Source organism: Python bivittatus, unplaced genomic scaffold (assembly GCF_059951505.1).
Source record: "Python bivittatus isolate LINGU-HERP-01145 unplaced genomic scaffold, Pbiv_v1 ctg000190_np1212, whole genome shotgun sequence".
Taxonomy (NCBI): Eukaryota; Metazoa; Chordata; class Lepidosauria; order Squamata; family Pythonidae; genus Python; species Python bivittatus.
Window position 1 is genome coordinate 19,779,779 of NW_028277042.1, and position 27,734 is coordinate 19,807,512.

Genomic DNA, 27,734 nt, shown 5'->3' on the forward strand with positions numbered 1-27,734 from the left:
GCCTAATGGCAGGGCTGGCCTTCATTCTTGCAGTCCAGGGACAATGAGCTGTGCAAAGCAGACCTAGGCAGAAGAACGTGGATGTCAGTTTTTAGAAGGTTGTTGAAGTGGGACAGAAAGAAAGAGAGTGGACAAAAGAAGAAGGTAGAGAAAACAGAAGAAAGAAGTCAAAAGAGAACATTTTGAAGCTGCCTTGGGTTTCTATTTCCCCCCACTGGTTCTAGAACTTCCCTGTTTACCATCTTGGTTTTGCATCCCAAGGTAGTTGCCAAACCTGGGGGCCTCTAGCACTGACATAAAAATGTTTGACTGTGTCACTCTGTTTTCACTCAAGGAGAAATTAAAAAAAACTACTTTCACTGCATTGGGTTGGGCATGGGAAGAAAACTCTAAAGAATTGCTAGATATTTTTCAAGCCATCACTGCAGAGTTCCCACCATGGCATTATCTTTCTAACGGGAGGACAATGGGAGGACAAAACTTATTCCCTTTCTTCCACCAAGTGGAACAGTATGAAAAAGGAAACCTGGTCTTATAAACAGCCTTTAAATATCTTTTTCCTCCTCAGTCCTATGTTTAATTCTCATACCAAGTCATAGGCATATCAAATATCTGTTGTGAACAATATCCTAGTATGAAGATTGTGATTCAGATAAATAGATTTGTCTTCTCATTTAATAGTTAAAAATACGTCCTTTAAGCATGAAAACTGTGGTTTTTGGCTCTTAGACTTATTTTGCTTACAAAAGGAAGGTTTTACCATCCTGGACAACTAAAATAAATAATACAAGCTGTTCTGTGATGGAATATACTTCCTCAGAATCTGATGGATTCTTCTTCTCCGCTGCCGTCTCCTCCTCTTCCTCCTCTGATTACATTTTGTTTTGAACTTCAAGAGAGGTGTCCTGCTGTAGGACAAACATAAATAAATCAGTTTCTCTTTTTTGTAAGTTTGGGGGGGCTAGCCTTCAGAGAGACGTAGGAGGAATAGCTGGAAGGTCACTTAAGGAGCCTATCTGGCTTAAACCAGGCAGCACCATTGTGAAAGTGATTCCTAGGAGATTCCATTAGGCAATCATTCTGGTTCCTTCCCTTTCAATAATTTCAAAGGGATTTCTCCATAGGATTTCAGCCTGAATACCACCACCTCCATCCCTGGACACTTTCAATAAATTGTTCTTCTCTATTTCTCTAGTTATACGTAATTATGGCAAAGAATTCTGAAGGCCATTGGCACACAGCTCTAGTTAAATCACTCTAGTATTGGAGACATCTTGCATCAGTTCTCGAAAGTGGGGAGGGTGGACCTACTTTGAGGATGTGCATTCTTTCCTGCCTTATTCACTTCCCATTTCATTGGCTGCCAACTTCCCCCTGCTCCCCTAATTCCAGTGAATAAATGAAAAATGGCCAGATCCATTCAAGACATTTGTAATTCTTAGGGTTTGTTGTTTTAAGAACAGGAGGAGGAAAGCTGAATTTTGGGCAAACTCTGGAAGAGCCACCACCTCCTTCTCCTCCTTGTCATCCCAACCCAAATGCACATGCCACATATTAGAAGCCGTAAGCAGTTAGCTAGTTTCACAAAGGGAGCTCTGTTGGGCCATTCTTCTCCCAAATTCTTGTGTGAAAGTTAGACCTTCCTTGAGGGCAAGTCTCTTTCATCCTTCGCCACTGAGAAGGAATTATTTGTCTTCCAGTAAAATGTGGGCATTTGTCTTGGCAAAGGCAAATTATAAGTCTTGCAGGCTGGTTGTACAAAAGGACATCTCCTTAGAGGCAGGGAAGGGCAGATGTATCTTGACAAGTACATGGGCTTTCAAAATATTATTAGAAGAAAGATCCCCGGTCATGTTGACAAGTATTACTATCCAAAGGGGGTGGTTGGAAGGCCGCAGCTTCTGGAAAGGCTGGTGGATGCCATTAATTTACAAGGAACCGTTTATCAAGCTATAAGCCCTGATGTAATGGGGCGGGAGGTCTTGCCTTGTTGCTTCAGCAAAGTACAGGGAGAACATCACATCACCATGAAGACTGGACAGGTGAGCAGCAGTTCTGGGGCTCCTATTTTAGGGACCACAGGAAAAGACTTTTTTGGTTTTGTTTGGTCTCTTGAACCTCACAACAGCTTCACTGCTGCAATTTATCTATTATTTATTTAACAAGTTTATGAAGGTGCCCATCTACCCAAGGCAATCTGCACACTCTGGGCAGCGAACAGAAATAAAAGCAAAGCAACTCTACAGATACATTAAGAAGAAACTGGATCGGGGGCCCTAAAATCACATTATCATCAGACAAAACACATCTACTCCAGAGCGCCATCAATATCCCAGCCCCAGGACCTGGGGGGAAGAGCCAGGTCTTCACAGTCTTCTGGAAGGCCAACATGGTCAGGGCTGTCCACAAAACAGCACTATGACAAAAAAGGCATGCTTCCTGGGGCCTACCAGGTGACATTGCTTCACCAATGGGACCCAGAGTACGCCCATACTTCCAGATATAGTGGGAAGCACAGAAACCATCAGAGACAGCCAGTGCCACAAGTAACAAGTAACTTTTTTTCCTTTATAAACAGGAGGAGCAAGTGATTGATGGGCAAGTTTGGAAGAGTGGAGAGATTGGTATACAGGCTCACCATGAAGACCTGAAGATGTTACCTTCTGATTGGAAAGTGGCGCTCCATCTTGAGTTGCAACCTGTGGCCTGAATGTTTAGGTACCAAAGTGCCCGATCCCTACACAGTTCTAATGATCCCCACCCATTCTTGAGTTAGCAGTGCTGTCCCTATGGCCAATCCCTCTGGTGTCTCTGCTGCCTCTGTTCCCAGGCCCTGCAGTCTCCCGATTTCCTTCCAAGATAGTGCATATCACATGTTTAGGCACTTCAAGACTGCCTTTGAATGACATCAAAATAAGGGGAAAAATACTTCTTAAACACTGGTACAGCTAAGGACAATTTAAGGTTTTCTCACTTGTGGGTTGGGGACAAGATGAAGGCACAGTCATGGGGATCTGACCCCCACCACCACCACCAAAAAAAGATGTGGTCTGGGTATTACTGTGTTGTAATTTGGTGCCAGTGGGAACATTTATTTACTTTTTTATTATTTGTTTGCAGGATTCATAACCTGCCCTAATCCATTACTCTGAGATATGGCATGGTTCATATCTACATTAAAAGAACACCGCTTGGCTTTTGAGCCTAAATAGTGGGTAGACTGGGACAAAAATGGAATTACTTGAGTTTTAAAGAAAAGAGAGTGTTACAATTGGTTTAATGTGGTACATATGATGGCTCATGTCAGGCCCAGCCGAAGAACAATGATGAAACAATCCAGTTGAGTACAGTTCCTTTATTTGCTTGTACCTTATAGGCAGAATCTTGCCAAACTAAATCTATACTCCTGCAACAAGTGGATACACCCTGGGAGAGGCTAGGGAGTGGCTATCCTGAACCTCTTATGCTTCTCATGCTCCCCCTGGGGACTATGTTGTCTCCTTTCCCCTCCTGGAACGTGTCCCCTCCCTCCTGATAGCCTTGATCTCCCACATCACTCTCCTCCTCGTAGATACTTTCCATCACAGCTCCCCACATATCAGAACATCCTTCTTCCCTTTCTTCTAACTCTGGGAAATTGCAGACTGTACATACTTGTCCTATGCCCAGCGGAAGAAATAGCTGTGAAATGGTCATCAGAAGCACGGGCGTCTCTCCCTAGACTTCATAATACCAATTCAGGCCAAGAAATCTCTGAACCCTTCTTCTGAACTTGAGTGGACTCATGAATTTATATCTCTCTACCAACCTAATTCTGGCTCTGGCTGTTTAGGACTGTGTGAATATTCAGTCCAGAGTTTGGATTCTAAGGCGATTCTGCATATGTGTTGATTTGACTCCAAACTCTGAAGTGATTTGAAGCAGCAAATCAAATTGGATACCTCCCAACCAAGTTACAAAGGTTTGGAGATTTGACAGGCTTTTGCACATCCAATCGTCTGTCCTTAAATTGAATCAAAAGTCCAACTTCAAAATTGGAATCAAATCAAGCACAACTTGTTATTGCTTTGGACATTAAATGTGTTAGGATCACTGGCTATACACCCCTTGGAATGCCCCGTTTGGAAGGGGCAGAGAAAACTCCCTCAGTAAACAAAGTAATTACATTCTTGGCCAGGTAAAGTTCAAGGAAATTATGCAGATAAACGCACAGCTCCCTCATTTGTATTGCTCCTCAGGTTGCAGCGCTAAACCTAAATTGGTCCAGGACCTTCTAAGATGTTTTTGCTAGCAAAGAGGAGGCAGAGATTGGGGCTGGCACCAGTCTCTGGAACTGTCTAGGTTTGTCCAATTCGTCCTGTCCATTCCCAAGACATTCTGGAATCCCACCCAGCAATGTTGAGTTGGCAGCATCAGAAGCTCCAGGCATAATCAGAGCAGTCCAGAAGCAGAAGGGCCTTGAGAGCATTCAAAGAAAACCTGCCAGATGTGCAAAGAAGTGGAAAGCAGTTACATCACACACTGGCTTTCACTGGAATGGCATTGCAGGAGTTTACATCAAGCATATGCGCCCTCAAAATGGTAAGTAAATAGAGACACGGCAGAACCTTTAACACATCTCCTCTTATGAATCTCTCTGGGAATCACTCTTCCCTTAACTGTTTCTTTTGGCTTGGCCGGCAAATACTTTCGTCTGAACTTCAACAGTGAAGTCCTGTCCTTTGCTCCCTGACTGGCAAGTGGAGTGGCTTCTCCAACTTCTCCTGAGCATCAAACATGTCAAAGTATAGCAAAAAGGGAACAAGATGCTCAAATATGCATGTTTCTCCTATGAAACCAATTATGGTGGGATGTCTAAACACTGGGGATGAAGCAGCAAAACGAGGCATAGATAATGTTGGGGTGAGGAGCTAGGAAATATGTTTGCTTGAGGAAGCAGGCTTCGTAAGGGGATGCCTTGTCTGCTTCCCAGGGCTTGCCATGACTAGAATCTACAGCATCACTGTTTTTATAGCTTCCAACCTCCCTTCCCCTCTACTGGTCTACAAGGAGACACATTCAATGGGTTGGCAGCTGAACAGCCATTTTGCTCCTGACCCAGTGCCACCTCCAGTGGGGTAGTGAAGTCCATATGCTCAGGAACACGAGGAGGACAGAAAGAAGGGAAATACAGACCCAAACAGTAGGGAGTTCAAGTGGCAGCAGAGGTTGGAGAGTGGTGAATCTTTAGAGCAGTGTTCCTCAACCTTGACCACTTGAAGATGTGTGGACTTCAACTCCCAGAATTCCCCAGCCAGCATGGCTGGCTGGGGAATTCTGGAAGTTGAAGTCCACACATCTTCAAATGGCCAAGGTTGAGGAACCCTGCTTTAGAGGAAACAAGGTCAACCTGGTTGCCCCTTCAAATGTCCCCTTTCCCACAAGAAAACTTGGAGTTACGCTATCTTTGAATGCAGGTACAAGTTACAAAACATGAAGCTTAACGTGGAATAGGTTATGCTTGTAGCTTCTACCTTGGCTGTAGTCAAGACCATCAAAAGAAATAGGCACGGGTCCAAATGATATTGAACAAGACACAGCATGCATGTCCGAAACAGCTAAGATACAAGAGAGAGCTGCTTGTGAACGCCCTGGAGGCATCTGGTGGGCCACTGTGAGGTGGGAAGCTTAAACGTATTTGTGGTGCAATTCAACAAAGCTTTTGTTGTGGTCTTATCCCAGTTTCTGCAAATAGCTTGCTTGCATTCTATAACTAAAGTAGAATGAGCAGCACATTATCCTTGTCCATCAGTTGGACCATTTTGTCCTTTTTAAATTTAGATTCAAAGACCCAACCATTTGGAGAATAAGAGGAGGAAGAAAAGGTTTGCAGTCTGGGATTGGTAAACTTCAAAGGTGGGAATCTCAGCCACTGTGCTCTTATCTTGAAAGTAGAAGAAGCCAAATAAGAAATCCACTTTCTTTAGATCTAATAGCAAGTTGTGCCAAATCTCAACTTCAGAATATACATTTCCTTCCCATCCGGAAAATACGTTTCGTTCTGCTTTTCACTGCCATTACTCCTTAATGTTTTCTTGGTGCATTATAGAAATTGAGTTCCCCAGAACCCAAGGGTTTAGAATTTCAAACCTCAGCACGCACCAGTGAGTAGTGGGTTTGGCAGGAAAAGCTACAGATAAGTACAGCCTAAAATGCAGTTTTACCAGGGGAAATCAGCACATTTGAAGAACATGATGCTCCTGCAAAACATCGAGGCAAGGATAAGCTGGAGCAACACAAGGAGAAGCACGCACTCCCTGTTCCAGTCAAACAGGTACAGTTTAGACGTTGGCATAATGGAATTTGGAAAGCCTCTATTCAGTTTTCCCTTTCACAACTGGGTCCTGGACCCTTTCCAGTTCCTTATTAGAGAAGGATATTTAGCCCTAACAAATGAACAGAAGTTGCTTTCTAAGAGAGACTTGTACCAGCGTTTTGGGCCAGCTTAAGAACTCTATCCTTCTCCAATTACCCCGGAGAAAGAAGCTCTTTAGAGAAATCCAGTCCAAGCTGGGCAATGTTTCGGAAACCTTGGGCATGCTGAAAATAACTACCAAGAATGGGCTTTTTCAGCTCCTGAGTTAGAGCGATGGTTCCTTCCCCCATCCCCAAAAATATAGCATATGGGGAGATGGGGAACAAGCCGTCCATAGAAGAGGGGGAAGGAGGAAGTCTAAAATGCTACAGGGAGGTATGTAATATTTGCATTATAAATATGGTGCGTTCTGGGTTTCTTCAACTAGACAACAAGCTTGAATCTTTATATTTGTAGAGTGGGTTTTCTTTGCAAACCATTTACATGTGGTTCAGGCATAACACTGAGCCGTAATATGGTTGTGTTCTGGGGCTTCAGGTGATGGGTGAACTCACCATTATGGCTTAGCCTTACTTGTGATTTGGCAACTGTGGTTTCAACAAACCATGATTTAAACAAAAAAGAACTTGGGTTGGGGTTGGGGTGAACTCAGCCTTGGAACAGAGCATCAGAAATGGCCTCTTTTTATACATTGCCCGGTCTGTAGAAGGAACTGAGAAGATGCTCTGTGGCCAAGCCTTTCTCAGTCTGAGTCATGTCCTTATCAGTGATATTAAGTCTGTGGATCAGGGCTCAGATTCTCTCTACGCGTTGGCATGGCACTGTAAAGTTTAATGCTATAAAAAAGGAACAGGATTAAATACTTGGGGACTAATCATAATACTGTTATTTAATTAATTCAATTGAATATGTTCATTGTATTCTATTTAAATCAAATCAAATAGAGCATCTCTTCTAGCTTTTGGAGTAATGTCTCACGTTACTGAAGGGTGACCTCCAGCCTGAAGAAAAGTTAAAACATTTCCATTTACCTGTCTGTAAAACTGCTCCAAAGTAGCTGAGAATGTAAAAAAAGAAAAAAGATTCTATAAACAAAATCTCAGAAAACGACAGAATTAAACTAAAGTCCATTGAAAGCTCAGGATAATATAAGCATCTTCTCCTGGCACCAGAAAGCCAACGATTCAGGTCTCAGGCCAAGGACTTGCCAGAAAGGAATTAGGCCATCACCACTGTGAATAAAGCCTCGTTTCTGATTGTCTCTGAAGGCAAGATCACCACAAAGCGAGTGTCAATGAAGGTTTTATTTAGCTGGAAACTCCTACTACAGCAGACAAGCCTTCGGGAATCCTAGTCTCAAACCATTTTCTAAATCAAGCCTGTGGTCTTCCAAATGCTGCTGACCTACCACTGCAGGAAACAGGGCCGATGGTGAGAGATGTTGGGAACTCTAGCTCTGGAAGGTCACAGGCACCCCTGTTCTAGATCAGAACCAACCTGTTGAATGGAGACTGGAAATATCTTTGAAACCAGATCCCCTTGGCCCCAAAGCCCACCTTCATCAAAACCTGGGTCCTATCACTGGATTGATCATTCCTGTTTGGCCCTGCCATGTTTCCAAAGTCCTCTCCTCCCTTCTGAACCTTCCTTGTTACGCTGAGTCTGGCTAGAAAAGTAAAGACCCTGCCCACCGTTGCTTCTCTGGGGCCTGTTTGTGAAAGCAACCTGCAGAATCTCTGAGAGACTGAAGGAAAGCAGATTCTTGGATCTGACCCAAACTCAAGGCATCAAAGAGCACAGACAAGCTTTCCTCCAACAAGCCAGCCTTGGTGTGTTTTGAAGGGGAGAGGAAAACAAGGCCGCCTTTTGCTGCTCTCTTTCTTATTTTCTCATATTTAGACCTTGATGCAACACGTGCACAGTTTAGTTGAAAAGAGACAAGAAATAAATGCTAAGAGTTCCTTGGGGTGGGGGGGAGGAAAGAGATGATCCCAAAAGGGATTCATCTGTTAAATGTATTAAAGGTACTTCTGAGAAATAGCCAACACCAAGTTGGAAGCTGTGTACTCACAGATTCTGGTGGGACTCTGTTTTTTGCAGCAAAGGCCATTTTTACAACTCTGCAACCTTTCCCCTCTCATGTAGAACATCTACCCTTTATCTCTTCCATGGATTTTCCTGTTTATATCCTTCCTGTTGGAGGGCTACAGTTAATGCTGTAGTAGCCGATAATTGGGTAGGAATTCTGCTTCCTTCAGCTGTGAAAAGGGGACACTTTGAAGGCTCTTGAATGAGATGCGTTCTTTTACTACACGGGGGAGCCACGCAGGTTCTCCTCACGTTCCAACACATTCTTAAGCAAAGCTTAAAATGAAAACGACCCAAAGAACAAGTCTTTTCCTATTATAATTGTCTTCATATTTACCAGCATCATCATAATTATGGGACCAATTCCTGTAGTATAACACCACTTTTCAGAGAAGCATAAGGAAAAGCATTGGAGTCTAACTCGGACCCTATCCAATTAACAGACCAGCCATGTGTGGTAGCAATTCAGGCAAGTCATTCAATAGTAGTCGTAAATGTAGCAATTGCATTTCTTCAAGGCAGCTGCCATTCTTAATCTGTTATCATCCTCACCATCCTTCTTGAAATTCATGCCTTTACTATCTCTGTGTTTTGTTCCTCTGTAATGGAGGGAGAGGGAGAAAGCTTTGATCTGTTTTTAAAAGAGCTGTAGTGCCACAACCCACTTTTCTCATGGCCATCTCTTGCGAGCCTCATTCCTGTAACTGGAATGTGCCAGCATTCTTCTTTTAATAGCTTGAACCAAGGTTGCCCTTTCCTCCTAGCCTGCAAAGTCCACCATGATCTTTTCCTCTGGAGACCATGATGCACATTCCCCAGGAAGTGGACAGTCATAAAACCTTCCTGTCCTCCTCAGTTGAAAGAAGCAGCTGGGCAGATCTCTGTGGAATTAAAGTGCCTCCACTAATCTGTTAGCTCTGCTGTGTGTCAAAGCACCTTCTTGCAGCTACACAGGACTCAAAATTATCATTTCCTTGAACCCTGAAAAATAAGTCTTGGATGCACACAATGGTTGGAGGAGGAAGAGGAGGGGGAGGAGAAGAAGAGGCGGAGGCGGAGGCGGAGGCGAAGAAGAAGAAGAAGAAGAAGAAGAAGAAGAAGAAGAAGAAGAAGAAGAAGAAGAAGAAGAAGAAGAAGAAGAAGAAGAAGAAGAAGAAGAAGAAGAAGAAGAAGAAGAAGAAGAAGAAGAAGAAGAATAGACACTTGGGTACTAACATAATCAGTGTGAGACAGAAGATGAACTCAATTCTTTCTGCAGTGAATTTTTTTCAGCCACCCAGTTTGCTCCCTTCTTCTGCTGGTTAAGTCTCCAGCCCAGTAAAAATTGTTCATTTCTTCATTTAAAATACAGAAAAACAAATATGCTTTGTTTGACACACACACACACACACCCGATTAAATAAGCAATTATAGTTTTTGTTCACATGACATGCTAGGCTGAAGCTAAGCAAATCTTTAAGCACACTTGGGCTTGAAGTGAACTAAGGCAAGCTTGGGTAGAAATAGGGACTGATTGAGGAGAGATTGCAGCGCGTCTTGTCACAGAAGGTGGTCGATGTGTTTTACTTTATAGAAGACAATTCTCAGATTGAAAAATGGTTGGGAGATCATTCTGTATTGCAAAGGGCCCATTGCAAGGTCTGTGTCCAGTCCAAGGCTGAAATTGTCAATTGAGGTTTAGCACGTGGGCCAAAGCAAAGTGAGTAAGAAGTCACTGAGTCATCCTCTATCCAATTAAATTTCTACAAGGATGAGATATGTTGCATTCCTACCAAAATTATAGCTATTAGATGTATTTATAGTTTTAATGTTTTTTGTAAGTCGCCCAGAGTCCCCTATTGTGGGTGAGATGGGCGGCAGAGAAATCCAATAAAATAAATAAATAAATAAAACATTCCTTCCCAATGTGCATATATACCTATAAATTAACATAGGCCCATCCTAGGTAGGGGTGAGTGGGTACACCTGCACACGGTGATGGAAGAGAAGGGAGATAAGAGGTTTTTTCAGGAGCACATTGTCTTGGTGGATGGCTGACTGATGGAGGAGTTTATGCAAGTTTACATCAGTTTACATATGGCATATTAGCTGCAAAGCTCATGACGTATCAGCTGCGAAACCAAACAGAAGCAGTCTTTTCCAGCAAGATGAGGCCATAACCTCACTTCCTCTGCACAAAGAGGATTTTTAGCCATTATCTCGTACACCCAAATGCAGCGAGAACAAGATTCTTAAAATCTTAGCTAACTTCCATCTCATTATGCTGAACCTCTTGTGGTTCTTTCCTAAGTAGCCCACCTTATGGGGGTGGCACAATTTGCACAGTTGGCAAGGTGGAAATGGGGAGAATTGGTGGAGAATCACTGGGGGGGGGGTAATTTCCTGTTAAGAGGCTCAAATAATTTAGCTTGCCATGGCCTGCCTGGGCAACAGGAGCCACATCTGGTTTAACATTAACATGCAAGTGGCAGATTCTTGATACCAATTGGGACCTGTATGTTGACTTCACCCACCCAACAATGGACATTGGCTCTTTCTGGACAGGAAGATTTATCAGACAGTTCCTGCTCCACTTGAGTCTTGTGTAAGCACAACATTTCTTAAGTTGTGATGTTTTCCTGTTTCCCTTGCTTTGTACATATATCAACCTTTCTTGAAGTGGCCAGGATAGTTGGATAAGATGTCCAGAGTGTCAGACAATGGTCTCCTTAGAATGGAAGTTCTTATGCTATCTGTAAAGTGAGCAACGCCAGCTGAAAAGTGCAGAATCCTATCAACCACTATTCAGTGGTATGTTGTTCACAATTTGGAGGTTCCATGTAGATGTATCATTTGGTTGTTCCAAGTGATGCCCAATACTCAGAATGGATATTTGGCTAGCTCCCACTTGGATTAGTCGAGGAATCTGATGAATTAGCATTCAATAAACGCAATTATCTCACTTTACATTTTCAAACCACTACCTAAAGTGAAAGTTAGCTACCGTTTGAAATATTTTTTCCAAATGTTGCACTGTAATTGGCCAATATAGCATAATATAATATAAATTAGGCCAAACATAGTACAAAATGCATCTGCCAAAAATTGTACAAAAACGTATCACATCAGGAAGTGGGAAGGATAAGAAAACCCGTGTATCAGGCAAACAACATTATTTATGTTTGACGTGTGCACAAAAATAGATACAAATTTCATTGCAAACCTTTAAAACAATCTTAGCCCCAAACGGTGCTTGATAGATTGGGGGTGGGGGGGGATTGAGAAACTGAGCAAAAATAAAATTGACCTATTCACCTATCTCGGTACCAGATCCAAGTCTGAAGGGGTAATGAACGGGAACAAGCATTGCCAAGACATTCTAAAAGGAAAGCTACTGTGGTGTCCTGAGACGTTGGTGAAATTTGCTCCTGAGAACCCTATCCCATATTTTGCTTGAGCAAACCAAACAGCTCCTATCAGTAGTTTCAAGTCTGTTCACCAGAGGGAGGCAGATCCTTGCAAATTAACCAACGTGGTGTTGCCTTTCAGAAGCTGCAAGTAGATAAATCTGATCTAAAGGGATCATCTCCAGGATATCTTGCAGGTGTCTCCATTTCTTCAGAGGTGGCACTCAGGTCCACGATTGGCTGGATATCTTCGTTTGGAGCAATCAGTCAAGTTGTCCTGTCTGTTCTACTGGCCTTACAAGCCAGTTCTAGGAGCTGGTGCATCAACCAAGAATTACAGCTCACGCTAGCAGGTTTTCAAAACAATGTTGTTTTTTAAGATTTTTTTTTATCCCGCCTTTCTTATTTTTACAAATAACTCAAGGTGGTGAACCTACTCCTTCCTCCTCCTATTTTCCCCGCCACAATCACCCTGTGAGGTGAGTTGGGCTGAGAGAAAGGGACTGGCCCAAAGTCCCCCAGCCAGACTTTCACACCTAAGGTGGGACTAGTCTTCACCACTAGACCAGACTGGCTAAATGTTGGTTCTTTGTTACAGAATTTTCTGTAAAATTCTACATATCCTTTTGCTGATGCAGAAGGCTTTAATACAGTCCTTGGATGGATGGATGGATGGATGGATGGATGGATGGATGGATGGATGGATGGATGGACAATGTGCCATCAAGTCATTTTCACCTCCTAGCAACCACATCAATAAATTTTCTCCACGACAATCTATCTCTAACCTGGCCCACTGAGCTCAACAGATTATTTACTTGGTTTCTCTCCCATTTTTCCTCCAGAAGAGTTTATATAGCATTCACTCCTCCAATTTTTCCCATAACAGCAGTTCTATGATGTGGGGCCAAGAGAGAATGATTGGTCAAAGACACCCCTGAGGTTCTATGTCTGAAGATGGATTTGAGCTGGCCCATCTGAACTACACTGACTCTATTTTTGAGTTAACATTTGTAGAAGTGTATTTATAGCAATGTTTCTCAACCTTGGCTGCTTTAAGCTGTGTGGACTTCAACTCCCAGAATTCCCCAGCCAGCCTGGCTGGCTGGGGAATTCTGGGAGTTGAAGTCCACACAGCTTAAAGCGGCCAAGGTTGAGAAACACTGATTTATAGGGTTGGTTCTACACTTATTCCTGCTTGGAGCAGTCTCATTTGATATATTATCACTAATTTGAGTATCAGTGAATCCAAATGCATCTAGAACTGATCACAGGATACAGTGTAAGATTGACCAATGCAGAATAGAATGGAAATATGACTTATGCAGTTTGGAAATACATTAGAAAAGGATACAATGCAAATACTAAGCAAATCCACATTTGTTGGGCTGGACTGCAATGCATGTTGTATACAGGGTTGTGGATTTATATATATATTTGCACACAAACAGGACAGCACCATCTAGTGAACAGCGTGTTACATCAAATGCTGTTGGAAATGTTGTTAGGGACCAGTTAGAAATTTAGTTACTTCACATATGAATGTAAATTTTCTCAAACTGCATTTTCAAATCAGTACTGAAGTTGTCATTTCATTACTTAGCACTTGCAGTTTACTGAATTTATTAATGAAGTTATATATATATATATATATATATATATATATATATATATATATATGGGAAATGGCTGTACATATGTACATGTATGATTATGTACTGAAATGTGTTACGTAATGGAATATTATTTGCCGTTTAGTTTAATGATCTCGGTTTTTGCAAAGAAAAAAAAAGATTGCATCTGTAAAAATTTGCACCAAACTATGTTCAAAGGTTAGTGCACATGTTTAAAAAAAATCTCAACTTTACCGAACTGAAGAATTTGACATACTAGCAAAAAGGAGAAATGAAGAGAAACTCCCACAAACACACACATGACAACGTAACATGACATAACATATACTATAACATAACATTTAACATAATGTTTTCTTCCTCTAATATCTCTTTTCTCTGAATGACCAAAAAAAAAAACCCCATACACGAAACCAAATTATTTTCCATTTTTTCTCAGTTAAATGTTTTTGTTAGGTTTTTAAGCAGCTGAATTGTTGGATTTCCCCAGTACAATGCTGGGGGAAGAGGGGAGTTAATTTATGTTAACTAAAGAATTTAACTGAATATTTAAGGAAGCTAGAAAACCCAGAAGATTGGAAACCGCACTGTCAGTACAATAGACTGATTTACAGGAAAAACTGTGTTTCCCTTTCAATTGACAATCTGCTTGTGCCCCAATCCTAAACACATCATTGGGGGGGGGGAATATGACTGAAATCAATGGAATTTAATCTCAAGTAAAGATTGAGAAACAAAACATGAAGCCTTTCGTGTAATGCCAGAACCAGCATCTCTAGCAAAGTTTCTTTACTCTCTATTTCAAAGATTCCTCTTCTTTTCTTTTCTTTTCTTTTCTTTTCTTTTCTTTTCTTTTCTTTTCTTTTCTTTTCTTTTCTTTTCTCTTTTTCTCAATCAACCTGCAGCATGCACAACCGGCCCTTCCCACATGAATTTTATGGGATGCTGCTTAAAAACCTGTGGGCCATTCACTGAACTTTATTTTCAGATTAGATAAGAAAGCGAGCAGAAGATCAGGTCTCCGTCAAAACGTTCAGAAATTCCTGCCATGTTCTGATTTTGAAGCACGTTTCTCAGAAAGAAGGAACTGATCTGGAGACCTTTTTTGAGTTTGTGTTTTGGTTGTTGCTCTTGGCGTTGAGTGTTTTTGATTCTTAGGACCTCAAAATACAGGTAGTCCCTGGATTAAGAACGCCCAGGTTACAGACAACCCATAGTTAAGTTTGGAGCCTACTGTAGTAAAATTCAAGTTAAATACACAATGGTTCAAGTTCATTACACAATACTACCTATACAGTATTATACAATAATACTGTTCCGGCTTACATACAAATTCAACTTAAGGACAGACCTTGGGAACGGAACTTGTTCTTAAAATGGGGACTCCCTGTAGTAAAGACAAATACCAAGTTGTCATCCAGGTAATAAAACTGTTCTCTGGTCTGCATTATTTCATTGACTGTATTTATCTGAAAGGAAGATTGTTGATTTACAAATAAGGTATCTTTAAAGTGGAAAGGCTGTCTTAGAATAGTTGAGGACATAGAAATTAAGACAATAAAGGGCTGCTGTTGTTGTTTTCTAATTTTGCAGACAGCATTGTCCTTAACAGGGGGTAGAAGACCCCTAATTTTCTGTGCACCACTTATAATTATTATTATTTATGCGCAGACTACCAGATAGTTCTGATTGGATTTGGTACTTTTAACCATCAGATCCTTCCCAAAGATCTAGGACAATTAAAGATATCATAATATCTGTGGTGTTCCAAGTAACACAACTTTTTGTAAGCAATATGTTGAGATCCTGGCCATCCCTACTGTGCCCACATGCTTTTCCAGATCTTTTGGGATGGTACCATTGGCAACACTATTACTCCCCCACATCTGCTCAAGCTCTTTTTGAAGGTTTTTAGATGTCCCCATTTTTTTCTAGTTATTTCATGCTAATCCTTCTATCTCCAGCTACTGCAGTGTCAACTGATTGATTGATTGATTGATTGATTATGTATCATCAAGTCATTTTTGACTCCTAGTGACCACACAGATAGACCACCACAATGTCATTTGCCCATAATTATTTCTTTGTAACTACAGTCATGTGCAAATAAGGAGGAGGAGGAGGATTTTAATGAAAGAGAATTAATTCAGTTGAATCTGAAATTGTACAGTCTGGAAATATTTGGCTATCGCATCATTGTTCCTCTCAACAAATCTTTGAGGAATATCTTTATGTACTATCAAAAGTAAAACAAAAGTTTATGTGGTTTGCATCCCTTTTCAACAGAAGAAATGAGGCAGAAAAACACAAAGATTCCCCTCACACACAAGACAACAAGCATTACTGGGAGGAGCACCAACGGGAGAAATGGCAGAGGAGGCATCAGAAAGGAAAATCAAGCTGTGTGGAGAAAGATGTTAAAAACAAAAATAATAGCGCTTTTCTCCTCCTGTGGTTCACAAATATACACTAAGGGGTATTTTACACACCTCTATCTCTGAGGGAAGGTTATTCTCTAGAAAGAATAGGAAACAAGCTTTCCTAATTTAATCCTTTTGTACATTTCTTTCATGAACATTTGTATTTTTGTACAATTTCTTTCTTTTTTTCTGTCTCTCTCTACACACACACACACACACACACGTTTTAAAAACTGGCAACCTGCAGTGCAAAATTCAAAAGAGCTTCAAACAATAACTTAAATTCATTTTGGGAACCGGATCAGAAACACGAAGTTCATACTCAGCTGATCTTGTGATGGTTCAAATCCAGTCCAGCTCTAGACAACGAGTTGAGTGGCCAACACAGTCAAAGCAAGGCAGAACCTTGAACATGAGCTACCAAGCTAATCTTTCCAGATCCCAATTCCCTTCATGCACATAAGGGAACAGCAATGGCATCCGGCCAAAGGACCCTTGGTAAACACAAGCATTTTCTTCCCAGTGACACAAAATGTGCTGCGTTCAGTATCCGACGGAGCTCCACATCCAGGTTCTTCCTTTGCCAATGTTTGAAAACACTGGAAAGGATGACTCACAGCTTACACTAAAGGCTTTCGTTTGTTTTGGTGTAACTGCATAAGCAAAGAAAACATACATTTTAAAATAAATATTTTCTAACTGACGTTTGCATGGGAAGGAGTTAATGTGCCCATTTGTTATATTTGCAAATTAATAGTCCTCGACTGAGCAAAAAGTCATTACTACTGCTATTAAGGCAATACAGGAGCTGAACCTGTTCCAGCTGTGAACTGGTCCAACGTTTTTCTCTCCAACACACAACCTTCACTGGGTTTTGGTGTTTAAGCAGCTTGTTCTCCAGAAGTTGCTCTACTGAAGAAACTGACTTTGCAGAATAAGAAGAAGAGCCTGAAAATCAATTCATTAGTGGCTATAGTGAAATTGCTCAGAGTATAAACAATACCATGATAAGGTTGCAAAAGTTGTCCGTTGGAATTTAGGTAGGAAATTCAGCTTTCCTGTTTGCAAAAACTACTGGGACCATGTGGCTGAAAAGGTTTTGTAAAATGAGATCAAAATGTTGTGGGATTTCAAACTTCATACTGATAGGCCCTTTGAATATAGTACACCAGACATTAGTGTGGTTCGTTGATGTGGCAATACCTGGAGACAGTTGAATTCATGAAAAACAACTGGAAATATAACAAAATGTCATGATTTACAAACTGAGGTTGAAGATTATCAAGGAAAAGGTTGATTGTCGTACTGATTGAACTGAAGCTTTTGGTGCAATACCAAAAGGATTTGCCAAATATTTAGACATTTTAAACTTACTGGATTTGATACCACTAATCTTGCAAAAGACCTCTCTGTTTGGAACAGCATACCTTTTACAGTGGTACCTCCACGATTCTTAAATCTTGGTTAGGAGCCAAGTCACTGGAGTCAAAATGCAGTCTATTATTCATCCAGATGCATGAACATTTTAATAGTAACAGCACCACAACAACCACATACCAGCTATAATCATTTGCAATATTTGCATGGTATTTAAAATGTCAGAATGTTTCATATTCATTGCTTAGTTTCAGTCCTAATAACAGTCATGTGAAACGTCTTCTCCTGTTCAGGGGAAGGGACTTAATGCCCCCTTCCAAATAATGTCAACTGTTCTCCTAAGTCTTCTGGAACTATCAAGCTTGATTTTTTTGAAAGCTTGCCTGGATCTTCTCCATGACTCATGACCCTTCGGATACCAAGAAATTCTGCAATGGCACTGTCCCATCATGGACAACAGAAATTAAAACAAGAGTTGGTGTTCAGTTACAAGGGGAAGAGAAAACTACTTCTAGTTTTCTTATTCACACACGCACCAAAAAAAGATCTTGAGAGAAATCCAAGGGTGAAATTGCACTAGAACTTATTGGAGAATGTAATTCATACATGTAGGCCTGAATCAAGATACTCACTTCCTTTCCCACCAGAGGTCTCAGGTGTTAACTCAGATAGCAAAATAATGTATTTGCATTTTTATCTCCTACTTTTGAGAATACTTTGTGATTAACTCTCCTGATCTTCAATATATAAAAGTCTCATGTTGAATTCTTACAGATATTTTACTTATTTTGCCATTCAGCTGAACAGATAAAGGCACAAGCTACATGAAAATACAGGTGTTGGCTCACTCCCCAAAGTCCCAAGATTACACCAGAAAGATTAAATCCCAAAGTTTTTCAAGTGAATTATCAAGAGGAAAAAAAGTGCCTTCAGCTAAGCATGTTCAGAATTTCCTTACTTGGTGGTGAAAGCTGAGTAGGTTTTCCTCCAAGAAAAAAAGATTAAGGCTGGCCATGATCACTGTCTTTAAAAAAAAAAAAAAAAAAAAAGGTTAGGAAGAGTCAGAAAAAGAGCTTCTGCCTTTTAATAAAATTTGTGAGTCAGAAAAGGTGCTGCCTGATTTTGTGTTACCGCAGACAAGCACGGCTCTCCTCCTACGTCTTTGTATCAGACAAGTCCACAAAAGTTCTATTGAAATAGGAAATTTGTAGTGCTCTTGGAAATGTTTGCGCAACTTTGTTGCCTGTTTGGGTTAATAATATCAGTGTTAATAAATAGTATTAAAGGAAGAAAATGTATTAGAGTTTTCATGCAACAAAAAAACTCACGTGCGTTTTTTAAAATGTCCGTAGATAGTTATAGAGCCTTTTCAGCATAGCTTTCCTATAACTAGTTGTGGTTTCTCAGAGACATGACTGATAATATGATGATAGGGATGTTGATGATCAGCCCAGATCAATCCATTGTAAGACGAAGGCCTCTTCATTTGAAGGTTATGGACTATAATCTACCACTTGGTCCAGTGAAGGTTGGTAGACAGGTGCATTGTTGGGAGGGTTCAAGGACCATGCAACGGACAGATCATCCTGGAGAAGCTCTATCTATGTGGTGCTAAAAATCAACATCACCTTAATGGTGCTCGTGCATACATGCACATATTTTTTTAAAAAGAAAATAAAACATTACATGGCCCTGAATCATTTCAAGAAAGTTGCTAGTGGTACAACAATTCTCTATTTTGTTTGATTGCGCTAAAATAAATTTTCCAGTGATTAATACAATTAAAACTTGTTAACCAAAAGATGTCTTCTCTTGTAGAGGAATGACTCAAAGAGACATCCAATTACTTTGCTTCTTGAGGTGCCTTTAGATTAAATAATCCAACAGGACGTTGGGAAAGATTTGTTCTTCTCTGAAGAGCTCTCCTGCAGGTGATTCAAGGTGTTTGGATAGAGCTCCTGATCTCAGGATGGAATGACACTTTTGAGGAAGCCATTTCTGTGATTTAATAGAAAAGAAAATCAGCTCCAAAAAAATCACTCTGAAATGGGGTCTTAAAATACCAAATGGAAGAGGAAGGGTTGTTTTCAGCAATGCTAGAAAGATCTTGGTTGAGGGCATTCCACAAACTGAGTTCCACCAGTAAAAATGCTTTGCCTCTGATGAAGATTCGAGGGAGAAAGTGTAGAGTAGTAAAGGAAGAGCTTTAAAGGTTAAAACCAGGACTTTGAGTTGGGGCTAGAAATGGACTCACAGTCAAAGCCTGTATAATTGCTTCCATCAGCTCCAATTAGCTGTCATGTTTCGAATTCACTTTCCAAACCATTTTCAAAGCCAGGCCTAGATCTTCTTTGCAAAGACGATATCTCGGGTCCAAATAAAACCAGAGCACTTGTATTCACCCCAGCCCAAACTACATGGCAGAGCTCACATTCAAATCAACATGGGGTGGGCTGCCCGAACACTCCATGGTGGACGGAACCAAGAAAAGCTGAAATGGGAACCCCATGGAAGAGAGGGAAGAAAGAGAGGGCAGAAGGAGATCCGATTTGGCACAGTTCATTCAACTGCTTTAATTGCTTTCTTGTAAAGTATATTCTGAATCTCATACGCTGGGGTGCAAATGTGTGTGTGGTTTCATTACATTTCCTTTCCAGGGAGGGAAGGCAGAGACGTAAGGGTGGTGCACGAATTGCACAATGTCAAAAATAATGCACATAAACACACACAGGGTTGGTTTGCTCTTTCTCCTCTCTTCTCTTCTCCCTTGTGCCTTCTCTCCTGTTCTGTCTTCTAACGGTCAAAGATCTGGGGCAGGAACTCTAAAACTTGGGGGGGAAGGGGAAGGCACATGTTTTGTGGCCTAGGCCCCTTTTATTTGTTTTAGGGAAGTTGGTCATATTCCAAGTTCCTCTCCCACAGATTGTTCCTGTTGTTGTCATTGCATCTGAGCTTTGCTCGTCATGTGGCTACCCACCAGTGTGTGTGTGTGACCTGAACTCAATTCAGCTCACCCCATACTCTGCCACCTCCAAGCAAAAGTTGCGGCTTCTCTGCCTGTCATGAAAAGCCATCTTGTCCAGCAAGAGTGGCCTCCTTTTCTGGCGTCAGTTCTCTCTAGTGGTGACTGGAGCCATTCTCCTACTAATGGTTCTTCAGGTTCATGAAGGAGCACATGAAGAAGAACATTTCTCTTCATGGGTGAAGTGGAATGTTCTTCTCCATGTTTAGGGCATTTAAATTCCCATCTTTGATTGCCCATCCCTCTTTCCGGCTGCCTGAAGTCTCCCCTAACTTCCCATGTTTTCATTAGATTTCAAAAAACAAAGACCTCTGTGGGCCTTTTTCAGTTGTGGTGCTCCTGGAGCAGGTAAGAAGAGAGTCATACTTTCAAAAAATGGTTGGAGAATTTCTCCTTCCCTTGGAGAAATCCAGCTAAATCAATCACTTATTTTCTTTACCTACAGGTTGCTGGAGAATTTAGAAAAGCCTTTGTGCTCAACTTAGGACAAAGACAATCTTCCCTTAGAATGGCTTAATTAAGCTACAATGGAAAGAAAAGAAAAACAACAGCATTATTATTAATATATGTATTTCAGTTAACAGAAACCACACATCACAACAGTTTTAAAAGAAAATGAATGCAAAAAAAAGACTGGAATTTTACTCCATCCACGGAGCACCCTAAGAAATCTGACTAAATTGCTTAAAAGTTCTCCTCTTTGTTTCTCTGCTCAAAAGGGGCGAATTCAAACGCTGTCAAAGAACATAACCCCAAAAAATCAACTCCTGCAACGCAGGCACTTCCTTCCCACATTGTACATAAAGATTTGGGGAGAAGGGGACTATCCTTCGCCCATGTGCAAAGTATCCATGCTTTGAGAAACTGCAAAAGCTGGAGTTACAGTGAAGAACAGGTTCTGCAATGAATTCCAGAGCAGAACAGGACTATCAAGGCTCCCTTGAGCAGAAGCAAATCTTGTCTAGATTCCTGCTAAGAATAAATAGCCAAAGGCAAAAGAAGTGAAGGTTGAGCTGGAAGTGAGCACCTGTGCAGGCACCTAAATCATCGTTGGGGAGGGGGATGCGTTTCCATTGAAACCGTAGTTACTCTTTTTGGATTTGCATCTGTGTTTCTGCAGATCTCCTTATCTCCTTATCTCCTTGATGGACTGGCTTGCACTATGGCCGAGCAGCTGCCTACTTCTTGTTCTCCTAGACAAGGTAAAATCTTATGGAGGCCTGTGCTAAGAGCATTGACATGCAGATCTAAATAAATTCAGTAATTTACCAGCCGTATCAGCACAGGACCGCCCAAATCCAGTATCCAAGATGCAACATATAAAGCATCCAGATGTGTTCTGTCTCTTGTAAGGGAGGATGACTCCTGACCCATCAGTTTGTACTGAAGCATTCATAACCCAGTGAAGTTAAGAGGGAAAACTGTTGAGCGGTAGAAATAAAGAAATGGAACCATATCTAGAATGGACTTGCCTAGTGGGCCCATATAATGGCAACTACTTTCAACTTGGAAACTTCTGGTGATTGGGGGATTCCATCTAGCCAGAACCAGTTATGGCCCAAACATTTCAGCGGTACCAGATTAGAGAAGGATGCTCTACAAAGACTGTGGTTTCAATCCAGAATTTTTATCAGTCCTCAAAAGTCTATCATCATAAACTAAGGACTTGAATTTTTAAGTGGCTTCTAAAATCACAGAACAGGTCATGGGAAACAACTCTCCACATACAGTAAGGGGCATAATATAACTGAACAGTTGGCCCAGTTAAAAGCAGCTGTGCTATTAGAGAAGCCCCCGAAACAAGAGGGCTTAACTTACACATTTTGAAGCGAGTGAAGCAATAAACATTACTCAATTTTGGAAAATGATTCATATTAGAATGAAACAAATTTAGAAGTTGAATTCCCACTTCAACCTACAATATTCTTATTATACTTCACCAAACTAAATATCCCTCCCAAGTCCACTGAATTAGTATTATACAATATAGAACAGTGTTTCTCCACCTTGGCAGCTCAAAGATGTGTGGACTTCAACTTCCAGAATTCCCCAGTCAGCATGGCTGGCTGGGGAATTCTGGGAGTTGAAGTCCACACATCTTAGAGCTGCCAAGATGGAGAAACACTGGTATATAATAATCGGTGAAAGTATACAATATGCTTCTTGCTGCAAAGGTTGTCTGATTCCTTCAGTAGAAGATGGCTAACCAGGTTCAGGGAGTAGACTTCTCTGTCTAAATTAACTTCCTACCTTAACAGACAATCTGACACAGATTTCAGCTCAAACTGGAAACCATTCTTGGACTACAGCAAATACATGGATTGGTTCCACACCCAAAATCTGGGTTTATCTCTACCTAGAACATTTATTTCAATTTTACAAGACACTTAAATCAGAATAGATGTTAGGAATATGGATTGAATTTATTATAACATTATTTTATTTGGTGGGTTTATATTGTGTTAAGTATGATTCTTGATGTTTATTTTTAGTTTAACTTTAATCATGATTCTTAGTCTTGTATCGTGATATAGTTCGTACAATATACTTAACTATTTACAACTAATTAATTGTGTCTATATCTATATGTATGTATATGTGTGTGTGTGTGTCTCTACCCACACACATACACACACATAGTATATATTCCCTTTGAATCAGTTTTTGACTCCTGGCAGCTGCCTGGACAAGTCCCTGCAGTTTTCTTGGCAAGATTTCAGAAGTGGTTTGCCATTGCCTCCTTCCTAGGGCTAAGAGAGAGTGACTGGCCCAAGGTTGCCCAGCTGGCTTCATACCTAAGGCCAGATTAGAACTCACAGTCTCCCTGTTTTTAGCCTGATGCCTTAACCTCCACACCAAACTAGCTCTCTAACAGTATATTAGAAAGTTATAACTTCTATGGCATGATTAAATCCCTGGTTTATTAATTTGTATTGTATTATATTTGTTGATCCTTTTTTCATGCTCTTCACCATACTTGTTTATGCATTTTCTTTAAAGTATTCAACTGAAAAAGAGAAGGAGAGATATGACTGCGATGTTCAGAACCCCATATTGTCCAATAATGGCTCTTTCTCTACAATCAGTTTTGGGATAATGCAGAAGCAGCCTTTTCCAGGGCAGAGATTCTGAACGGTTACTGCATGACCAGAATAACTTATATGTGAGCGTCAGAGAGAAAGAGAGCATGCCGGGGTAGGTCTCTGTTACCACGTTCGACTAAGATACCTTCTTTCATAATATCCCCACAAACCGTCAGAAAATATTTTAAGCCCTTTATTTCCAAGAATGCATAACTTTAAAAAAAAAAAAAAATCCTTCCTTTTTTTTTTTTTTTGCAGAAAGTGACACACCCCCGACCCTCCTGCTGATCACATTAATCGCTTTCAGAGTTAAACCCTTTCAGGAGAGAGATCATAGTTGCAAAAAAAAAAAAAAACCCAAAAAAGCCTTTGCTCACAAATTTGCAGGGAACAGCAGCATCGGGAAAGACTAAATATAGGAGTGCGGGATGAAACCCTAAGCATTTCTACTCCAGAGTAAGTCCCACGGGATTCTGTAACGTTCCTTTCCACAAGTAAGCATACTGAGATACCTTCCGCAGAAGTTTGCCTGTGGCTCCCATCATTTCCCAGCCAGCATTTCTGAGAACTGCCATCCAGCCCAGCTGAGGGCGTTGGATGAAAGAGACAGCTGTCCTGGGACTGCAAGAGAACCAAGCTGTGAATCTAGGCTCTTTGTGCTGTCAAGCGGAATTCCGTCTGGATTGTCCCCACCTTAAAACGGTCACACTGTCACGCTTCTATCTGCCATTTCCTTCACCACTTTGTTTTAATGAGAGCCATCTAGTTCCCAGGGGGTCGAGATGGGTGAGTAGTTACATTGGGTTCTCAACTCTGCATGTTAAAAAAAAAAAGGAGATACTTCTGCAAAACAGTTGTGGGTGTTCTGTTTACTTTTCAAAATCTCAGGCTTCCCACCTCTATATGCTGAACCAGAGTTTAGAGTCAGCAAAATATATTGTACATGGCCTTCTTTGACTTTTCAAAGGATGGGTTACTGCAAAATGAATCAGTGCAATATGATGAATGGAGATACGGGGGGGGGGGGGGGCAGGGATCCCTAGTATAAAAAAGATGGTGGTCCTTACTTTCCTTTATCAACGATTGGAAACCACCAAACTGCTTCGGATGTGTAGATATAAATGTGGGCTGGACCAAGCTCTTCGTCTGAGCTTGCAAGTTCTTCAACATCTGATTGATTATATTTAATTGTGTGTCCTAGCTTTTTCAGTACAGGGCCAGTAGAAAGTGGATGGAGCAGAGGCAGGGAGAGACATTTCTAATAATTGGTGGGGTGGAAAGGTTGGTTTTGCCCAGAAGTTCATCTGCAGAAAAGGTAGATGGTGTGGGGTTGAAACATTCATAGGAACTGTCCAAAATATTTCTGATGCCATGAGTGAAAATGTGGAAGTGGATATTAAATTAAAATTAGTTGGATTTATTTATATAACAAAAAGAGAAGGAATTGAAAGGGGCCACCACACTATCTGAAAGCAGGGTGTCCTCCCCAAGAGGTGTAAAGAACAGCTGACATACTTGCAAAGAGTTTCCATCTACTAGGGCATCTGTGTCCAGATGTTGAATATAGGAACTGGTTGGTTTCTCCATAGGACTTTTAAGTTCTCTAATTTGTATTCTTTTTTCTGCTATGGCACCTGTGCTGGTTTCTGACCATTCTCTTAACCACAGAAACCTCAGTATTGGTGTTACAATGGTTTTGTCTCGATACTCAGCATGAAAATTGGATAAGAAATGACAGGAGCTACAGAAAAGACAAAACTGCTCCTAAGAATCCCTTCATTGTGCTAGAAGTCCTGTAATATGGAGGCAACATAAGCATTACACATACTAGCCCCATTGTCCCAACAACATGAGAATCTTTGCTCTTGGAAACCTAAGTTGCTTCTTCTTCCACTGGGCATCTTCTGCATACACTGGGGGATGATGCCTATCAGTCTCAGGGAAGCAGATGGGAATTGTAATCCAACACATGAGGGCACCACATTGAGGAGAAGACCCAGTTTGGTGTAGAGGTTAAAGGCACCAGCTAGAAAGCACCAAACCAACTGGGTTTAGTTTAGTTCATTAAAGTATACAGTGATAGACCAACCACTGGTAGGTCTCTTGAGCTCAGAAGTTCTCGGCTGCAGTGGGCTCTGCCAATCAGGTGTCCTCATTGACTTCAGCATCAACATGGTGACCTCCAGGGAGCTGGGACCAGCAGGTTGCCTAAACCAACTAGGTGACTTTGGCCCTCCAGCTCAACCCTAGGAAGAAAGCAATGGCAGACCACTTCCAAAAAATGTTGCCAAGAAAACTGTGGACTTGTCCAGGCAGTCACCAGGAGTCAATACTGACTTGAAGGGGTGCCCACACGCATTGAGGAAGGGGGATTTAGGTGGTGAGAGGCACAGACCATGTTGAGCATGATTTCCGAAACTTTCTCTTCCCCTTTTGCAGAAAAAAAGATAAAAGTTGCAGAGAACATCCCACCACTTTTAAATGTTGATCCTTTTTTAGGTGTTTCTTGATAAACAAGGATGGGATTTGGGAAGTGGCCACCAAGTCTGGAGCTTTCAACTTCACATTTTCACTTTTTAAAACAATTGCCAAATGACTCATGTACAAACCGCCACTGCCTTCCAGCCCCAATCACCTGTCTCCACCATTGGAAATACCCCCTATTAATATTATCTACTGAGAACAAAAATTATGCTTTGAATTAAATGGACGTTATCATGGTTCTCACAAGGCCAAATTCGCATTTCAGGGCAGGCTGCCTTAAATGCAAAGGTGCGTTTGCAAGAGATCCCATCCAATATGCAATTTTAAAAAACTAAAAATTCAAGGAGAAAAGGATCAATCCAGAAGGCTGTAGATTAAGACAACAGGACTGAAAGGAAATTGGTCTAGTCCAGCACAACGTCTTTCACTCATCTTGATATCCCGCCAGGAACAAACTTTTACCTTTTTCCAAATTAGGATCTTGATGTTCTAATCTAAACCAACAGCAAATCACACTGACCCTGACTTGTTTCACTTCCAAGAACCAAATAAGCAAAACTTGAAAAAAAAGTGTCCATAGAAAGCCAGTCCATCAAGGAGATAAGCTTGGACTTTTCTCTGATATGCAAGTTTTTTAACAGAGGGATCCCGAGTTGCACTAAGCCCTGCCTTTCTTAGCCATTGTTCACTGAATGAGTCACAATGCTTTGATACATATAACATGATAAACCATAAATGTGATGGGTTCCACAACATGTTAAGGAAACCATTCCCATTGTGGCTTAGTACAGCCTTCTCCAGTCCTAGGACTATTCCTGGTCCACCTTTCAGATGTGGAATGGCCCCAAGTTGGGAAAAGGTATCATGCATGAACCCAGCCCAGGTGTAGCTAATTTTCTTTCAGTGTGGAAACTTTATTATCTGTTGACTCATGTGTTCAGACAAGTTTTCCTCAAGCCAGGTTCTTCAGATTTCTCACACTACAATTTCCAACCAGCATGCCTTAAACTACCCAAGTCAATGTAAAAAACCTGATGTATATTACTCCTTATGCAACCTACCTCACGCAAGCTTGTTGTGATGATAATTCTGGGGAAGAAAAGAGGGGAGCTTGTATACTGTACCACCTTGATTTTTTAGAGGAACATCAAAAAGAGAGAGAAAGAGATGAAGTTAAAAAAAAATGTTACTTACAAGTTTGCAGTCTGATTTTGGAGTATTATGAAGTCCTTCATCTTCCTTTATCTTTCCTCGCATTGACCTTCTGAACTAAGTGTATAGTTTAATGATTGGCAAATTTTATCATTGTCATAAACTTGTAATTATAGCTGTTTACAACATCGTTTTGTTTTTTAAAAAATCAGTTCCTGTGTAACTGATTCCCGTAGCAACACCAGAAAAGAAAGCAAACAGGGAATGAGATATGGACTCTGTTTGCGAGTAATACAGCTATGAAAATATCCATTATTTAAAAAGTTTGATTAATGTGTGAAGTCTCTCTCCTGTCTCCTGTTCCTCTGCTCTTACAGAATGAACAAACACGTTCATTCCATCACTATGAATAAGTAGAGCTATCACTTTCCAGTTTTCTGTACCTTGTTACTTCTATCTCATTGCTAGCCCTGTTGCTTAAAAGCAGAAAACCCACATTGTTTGCAAGAGGCCCAGACCTGATTTCAACATCTCCATTCTTAATTGACTTCAGTCATCCTTGCCAACCTTAATCCATGTGGCCATATTGACTGGAAATTTAAGGAGCTGTGGTCCAACCAATTTTATTTATTATAGTAATTTATATGATGCTACTCTTCAGATTTCTTGAAGGCACAAGGTTGGAGAAGATAGAACTTCATTATGAGGGTTATTATTTACTGATGGAAACAAT

The 27,734-nt window shown here is 41.0% G+C and overlaps 1 long non-coding RNA gene across 3 annotated transcripts; it reads right to left on the reverse strand.

The window, feature by feature from the left end:
* Positions 1-2: 2 nt before the first annotated feature.
* Positions 3-27,108, reverse strand: LOC112540531 (uncharacterized). 3 transcript variants are annotated; one of them, XR_015795296.1, is made up of 4 exons: positions 27,044-27,108; positions 19,108-19,258; positions 17,311-18,284; positions 3-908 (listed from the first exon to the last, which is right to left on the reverse strand). It is a non-coding gene; the product is annotated as an uncharacterized LOC112540531 (long non-coding RNA). The 3 variants fall into 3 exon arrangements; XR_003084608.2 differs by having other exon boundaries at positions 18,219-19,258; XR_003084618.2 differs by having other exon boundaries at positions 17,311-19,258.
* Between the last annotated feature and the right edge of the window lie 626 nt (positions 27,109-27,734).